The sequence below is a fragment of the Asterias rubens genome, chromosome 10 (genome assembly GCF_902459465.1).
Source record: "Asterias rubens chromosome 10, eAstRub1.3, whole genome shotgun sequence".
In the NCBI taxonomy this organism is placed as follows: domain Eukaryota; kingdom Metazoa; phylum Echinodermata; class Asteroidea; order Forcipulatida; family Asteriidae; genus Asterias; species Asterias rubens.
The window spans coordinates 12,154,192-12,162,000 of NC_047071.1; positions in this window are offsets into that span (position 1 = coordinate 12,154,192).

Here is a 7,809-nt window from a genome sequence, read left to right on the forward strand (position 1 = left end):
TTAGTCTCATAAAAAATGCTTTGCATATTGTTTAGCCCCTGGTAATTGTATATTGAAATGAATTAAATAAATTTGATTTCTCAATAATAAGTGTAGATTTCGTAGATTACCAATGCATGCATATTTTTAGTAATTTTTACGAACGGCCACAAATCCCTGGCAGCCAAAAAATGTATGTTTGGAGAAACAATTTTTAAAGTTTAGAAGTTAATTTTGAAATTACTGGCTGGTACATGGAGACTATTCACGGTTTAATTTTTTGAAACTTTACACTGGCAGCTATTTGGTCCTGTTACCGTAAACGTTAGTATTCAAAAGTAACTTTTATCATCTTGTTGTTGATTTGTTGAGAAACATTACATAATTGGTATGAACAAAACTTGTCTAAGATCACAGATTTACATCAAAGTTACTAAGGTCTATTGATGATTGACACTGACAGTAGAAAACATCCCTTTAAATGTTTCTGTCTGAAATGTCATATTTTATGAGAAGTTTATAAAACTAATTTCCCATTTTGAGTTTGTTGCACATTGAGCGAAAATGTGTTATAAATTTTCACTATTTTTTCTCGACCCAGGTGGCTGTTCGGTCATTGGCCTATACAGGTTTGTTTAATATACATTGTAAATGGTGGATTACATAAAGTGGTTACACTGCCAGGAGTGCCAGCAACTGTTTTGTTAGCAAAAGCCAATAATGTAATTGTTGCTTTAAACATAACTTTTACATAATGTGTTTGTGTAGTGTGATGAATTGTTTATAACGCTATTAAGTTGTAAATTTATTAAATTTTATCTATCATATAGTGTGATTGCAGAAAGAAAATCACATACGTTTTATGAAGTGTGCCTACTCCTGTTTAAGCCTGGGCGACTAGGGTCGACATTGGTTAATCATGCTGCCTTGAACATCACTGACATCAGTGACACAATCTATCAATCCTTTTAGCAGGAATTTTAGTATATTGGGCCTGCGGCAACCAAATGCTGCATTGCATCTTGGGAATTAAAAATTACTCGCAACTACATGTAGTTCAAATTCGCAACTGTTTGTGGTGCGACTAGTCAAGTAGTAAATGTCACTAGTTGCCCAGGCTTACCCCTGTTGTTAATACCTATGTTAATATGTTGCCTTTTTTAATGTTTAATTTCTACATTTATATTACCATTTAAAATCTTTTAAAAAGGCACTGGACACTACTGGTAATTACTCAAAGTTCTATTATTCTCAATGAATTGTTTTTGACTTTTCAGGAAAAGTATAAATGACTTTTCCTGAAATTCATATTATGTTACCACTTTTGTGCTCTCCCTCTCTTTCAGAGATAGGTAGTCTTTGTGCAGGAAAAATCATCGTCTTAACTATCAGCATAAACACAATATTTGTACCCAATGGAGATACTGGCTGAGTGGCCGTGGGAGACAGAGAAATACTTTAGGCCTGAAGCCTTTTTCAGTTGAAGCCCAATTGATCAAATGAGCCAATGATTCCACAAAATTGTTACTTTGTGCATGTTGGGATACACCAAGTGAGATACTGGTCTTTGACAAATACCAAATGTGTTCAGTGCCTTTGTAAAATAGGGAAGAAATAGAGAAACCTAAAACAACATGTCATTTCTCTCAGTGGCCCTTAAACCACCAATCACATGAAATGCCTTCTACAAATTGTATTTCATATGAGAATTGGAACCGATATCACACGACACAAAAAATGTCTGTTTGAAAATTTGTTTTTCATTGGTACTTGAGCCGTCACTCAAATCATAGTAATTTAATTTGTTGTCATGGTTATGGTTGGTAATAAATTAAAAAAAAAATATGCAAGTTGCCAGAGGCCATTGCCACTTGCTCCTAGGGCTGAAACAGGGTTAACCCCTTTTAAACTCCATAGGAATGTAGGCTTGGGTATCATCAGTCTGAAACCTGGCCGGTAGGGCAGAAAGCACTACGTCCCTAATTTGACGTAGCCACATAGACATTTGTAAAGTGCATAATAATGCAAAAAGCCTCTCTAAGTGCATAGAACAATAAAGTGTATGTCTGATTCTTCTACATGTATGTTAGATATCAATCTGCTTCCAAAGAAGAAGTATAATTAAAAGTATACATTATTCCCATTTTTGCTTGTGATTTATGTATCTAGTAACTTTAAATGAATGTGTCATTCAATGTAGTTACAATTCAGCTGTAATGTTGTGAAAACTTAACCTTTAATCTATTGATCTATCTTTCTTTCTTTCTTTGAACCTGTTGATCAATGGAGCCGAACAGCCACCCACAGCGCTTTTCTCGATATAGATAATAGTTTAAAACTGACATTGGCTCTAACACCCGCGCTTAACTGGAAGTAAAGGTCAGATGGGGTCACACTCTGTGTAGCTTTTGTTTAAAAGTATGCAAAGCCCATGCGATGATTTATAGATTGTACAAATCCATTGTGTGGTTTATGTGTTATGTATTATATTAAACTTTTATTTAATGTATTGCAGTACATAATGTAGGATTTAAATAGACCAAGACATGGGGACGAAAAATCACCCAAAATATTCAACATGGTGTTGAAAGAGGTTTTCAAGAACACTTTACTGGATGAGAGGGGTACATAATCGATGGAGAAATGTTATTAGATCTATGCTTTGCAGATGATGTGGCTCTATCACCTCTTCTGCTAATGACTTAGAAGTGCAAATAAATGAAGTAAACAGCAAAAATAAAGACAATGATTTGAAGATGCACAAGGAAAAGTTCATGACCAACTTCAATACAGATGACTCAATAATGGTGGAGGACCAAGAGATCGCCATGGGTCAATGAATATAAATAATGTACCAAACAGTAAAACTGAACGACATCACAAAAGATGAAGCATCAACCAGGATTAAGACAGGATGGAGCTCCTTTGGACGACACAGAGGAATAGTTTGTGATAGGAACATACCTACATGGTAATGAGGAGAAAAATAATAGGATCAGTGTTGGCTAACAACAATATTTTATGGAGCAGAAACATGGACAGACAACAACAAAACTGATAGAACATGAACTTTGCACACCAACAAAAGCAAGGGAGAGACGAGTGCTACATTTCTTAATATAGACACAGGATTAAATGCACAGAAACAAGAGAGAACAGAGGAAAATATGAAAAAGCCTATATGGAGATAGGATGGACACTTTACCCTAAGAAATGACAATATATGGACAACAAGAATCATGGATTGGCAACCAAGGACAGGGAAAGGGAAAAGAGGTACAAGTAGACAGAGAAGAAGATCATCACTGAGAAATGACATCATGCAGGAGCAACATGAACCAGAACTGCAAGTAATAGAAATGAATGGCATTTACATGAGGAGGGACATATCCTACACTGGATGCGTACACAGCCTAAGTGATGATCTTTAAAAGTACATTTGTGACGTCACTAACAACGTAACTGAATAATTTTCATCTCTGAATAGCTAACTAAATGTGAAGTTTCTGTGGGAGCTGCTGCTTGCTGGATGTTTCCGGTATGGAATTGATAAAATGGAACTGGAACTGAACGACTGTTTTCGGGTACCCATTTACCTAGTTAACTGCTACGGGCTTACAGTGGACCAAATTGTTCTGGATGGTGGACTCCAAGAGTGGATAATGGAATGAAGACCTATGTGGATAATGCTAATTGCGTGCGCGCTTCCAGTGTACTGTGTGGGTGATGGTGCTATCTGCATTTCTGGTGACTTAAACATCATGGAAGATGATGGTATTGTTCTCCTTCAGTTCCATGGTCAATTTGATGAGTGCATGCTGGTTGTTCAGGTGTTGGAGGAACTGATGATCAAGTGTTGTCTTGACAACACTGACATAAATGTTGAACTTGTGTTGGTGATATGGTGCTGTGTGAGGCCAATTGGGTGGAGGATCTTGGTGAGATGTCTGGCCATGTTGTAGGTTGGTGAACCCCTGGACACCACTATGTCGTGGAGGGGAGCATCAAGATTGTGTATCTTGGGTTGTCTGAGGAAACGAGGGCAGGGGATTCAGAGAGCTCTAGAATGCAAATAAAAATGACCCTAAATTGGTGTGCTATAATGGCTTGAAACAAATGGAGCTGCTATGTGATCTTGCATTCAATATCCGGAATGGGGTTTCTTGTAGGTGTCTGTCCCTAACACAACTCTAACCCTCATCCCAACCCTCATCCTAACCCTAACCCTAGTTCTACCCGGGAGTTCTATCACCCTTACCCATGTAACCCTAACCCCTCACACATGACCAAACTTACCGACACAAACGACTAGGCCTACAACCGACCCTTACAGACACCAACCTTCACTCACAAACACCAACCTTCACTTAGACACCAACTGACACTTACAGATACCCACCAAAGAAACCCCATTCCAGATATTAAATGAAAGATCACATACCAGTTCCGGTCTCAAGCCTAGTGTTCGGTGCAGCGCGATGTGGCAGCTTTTGCTATTGCTCTCCTGCAAATGTCTCTGTCTTCTCTGTTTTGGTTGTCTGCATATGTGCATGTCTTTTTCAAGGTGTTTGAAGTTTGATTCGCTTGGAGAGTTGTGCCATCCCTTGAGTGGACAGGCGGGTCATTGATGTTGCAAGGTTATAAGCGATCACCGTTTCTTCAACAAAAGAACTGGGTACAGATGCTAATTGCTGATGCCAAGATCAGGAGAGCATACATTGTACTACTCTGACAAATTCTGCAGTGCCAATCCCAAGGACATTGTGCATCCTCTGACAAATTCTGCAGCGCCAATCCCAAGGACATTGTGCATACTACTCTGACAAATTCTGCATTGCCAATTCCAAGGACATTGTGCATACTATTCTGACAAATTCTGCAGTGCCAATCCCAAGGACATTGTACATACTACTCTGACAGATCCCCCAGTGCCAATCCCAAGGACATACTGTATACTACTCCTGCATCCCAAGGACACTGTGCTTACGCAAATTCTCCAGTGCCAATCACAAAGGACTTTGTGCATACGTCTCTGACAAATTCTCCAATGCCAATCCCAAGGACATTGTGCTTACGCAAACTCTCCAGTGCCAATCCCAAGGACACTGTGTGCACACTGCTCTGACAAACTCTGGTGCCAATCCCAGGGACTTTGTGCACACTAATTTGACAATGTCTGCAGTGCCAATCCTAAGGACATTGTGCTTACGCAAATTCTCTAGTGCCAATCCCAAGGACACTGTGCAGACTACTCAGACAAATTCTCCAGTGCCAAATCCAAGGAAATTGTAAACCACAAAGATGGTCTATTGACTAACTGTTGAATAACTCGCTGGAGATATTCTACTTTGAAAGCTGGAGATATTCTACTTTGAAAACTCATCCCCGGTAGACATTGATGCCCAAAGAAGACCTTTTTTGACCAATTGATGGAGAATACTGGATGCAGGTTCGAAAATAAACAGAGAAAGATGGAAGAAACATGTCAAAGAAAGCCGAGCACGCCCGACCTGATGAAGATGAGGAATATCTGTACCAACTGTAAAGCTAATGTCACGAAATAATAGTTACATGTAATAGTTAGCTTAAACTAATTAGTTAATTTTCTTAATATTGACATAAAAGATGTCTTGATGAGAACCTTATCAATTACTTATAGTAAGCTTACAAGGTAATTGCATATCAAAACACTTGATGCATATAAATACATGTATGTTATAAATTTTGTCTGAAGTATGATTCCATGTGACCTTTACTTCTGGCCAAAACCGGGAGTTCAAATTTCAGAATTCAAAAGTTCATGTCTCATGAACCAAACTAAATTCATCTTTGGGGGACGTTAAATCAATGCAAGCACATTGAGATAGGTATTGTGAAATGCGCGCTATAAAAGATTTATTATTAATTTTATTTATTTAATGTTACACAAATCTGGAGAGCCATAAAAGTCCCAAATGGAAGCACCATATGTTGTATTGAATAGGTTCACTGCGCTCCTTTTCTATTTCCTCTTCTACTTCCCCTTCTCTCTTTTCAAGGAACACCTTGCCAGTTGAGATTTAGCTTTTGTTTAGTGTATATATTAGGAGGCGCCTGGACCCTGGAATGGTCGACACTTCATTGATGTCAGTTGGAGTATATACACACAGATCTCCTGCTGGCGGGAAAGGCGTATCCCAACGAAGTGTGGACCTTGGACAATACTGTTTACTGAAAGTGTCCAATTGCTTTAAAATAGCCAGTTTTAGAGATTACTGGAACTGCATGTTTCATGAAAAGTTAGCAGATTGTTACATTCAGGGGTATATGGATTACCCCAAGTCAAACTGAGTAACTATGGTAAAATAAAAGAGTTGTACTGGTTAGTAATATGCTTCTTGGAAGAAAATACTTTTGAAGGTTCATTATACAAATAGCTATTACATGTGTATTGTCAATATGTTTCTTCCACACTAAATTCAATATAGATTCCCAAAAATTTAGTACCGTTTCCCTGAGCTTAAAGAGAATTGACGAGAAAGTGTAGATAGTCTATGAGCTGAAGGCGAGTAAAATGCGGTAACGAATTTACATTAGGAAGAGTCTATTCTCTGACTTAAACTTTTGTCATTGATTATGTTTCAGCTAAATGGTTTTCTCAATAATACGTGTACATTCATAAGATTACTGATATGCAAACAAATTCATATGCTAATCTACTGGTCAGCATTCATTTGGTGTACGATCTTCTAAGAGAACAACATGCAGACCAAGAGAGTCCATCAGCAAAGCTCGATACTACAGAGTCTTCAAATACAAATCAACTCGGGAGAACTGGCATCTTCATCAAAAGACAGCCATCGATCTCACATTATCGTTACCATTGTGATTCTAAAGTAAATTCATCTTGCTATTGATTAGATTGTCTATCATAGCTTTTACAGATTATGTCTTTATAGTATAGTGTGACGACTTTTTCAATGTTTCCGGCCTAATTGTTAAAGGCACTGGACACACTTGGTAATTGTCAAAGACCAGTATTCTCACTTGGTGTATCCCAAAATACATGTATGCTTAAAATAACAATCAGTGAAACTTTGGGCTCAATTGGTCATCAAAGATACATAAGAAAATAATGGAGCCATTCCCCACAATGTTTTTTACTATCAACAGCTATCCATTGCTCATTAACAAGTCAGTTTTTATGCTAACAATTGTTTTGAGTAATTACCAATAGTGTCCAGTGCCTTTAAGGTTCTTGTTTGTAGTTCGGTTTTTTGCTACAGTTTAAACTCTGTTTTGTTTAAATTTGTCACTCTGTAATTTTGTTTAATCAAGGGAGGTTTACAATATAGAGGATAACGTCCATATCCTACCACCACTTTTTCATTCATAATCAGAGATTAATTTTGTATTGATTTTACTCAAATGAGATACTCATTGAGGTACACATTTAAGTGCTAAAGTGGTGGCAGGATATGGAAATCTTTCCAAGATAACAGTGTACAGTGTATGTTTCCTTAATTGTGTCTAATTTTGTGAACTTTGTCAAGCAGTATCTATCTAGTACAATGCCAGTTTGCTCAGCTCACAATTAAACTATTTTAAATCAAAACGTTTTGGTACATTGAAAGATAACTATTTTAAGCTGTGTCTTGTTGGACAATGATCGTATTTTTTTAATCTTTTAATTTGGGAAGACGGCTATTTTCAAGTTGAACTATTCACTTAAGTCTGTAACGAATTGACAGTTGAGTGTAGATTCACTAAAATAATCTAAACTTTCATCAATATAGTTTATTTCGTTTAAAATTAAAGAAGCTTGTCGTGGTAAAAGCATCAAATTCAAGT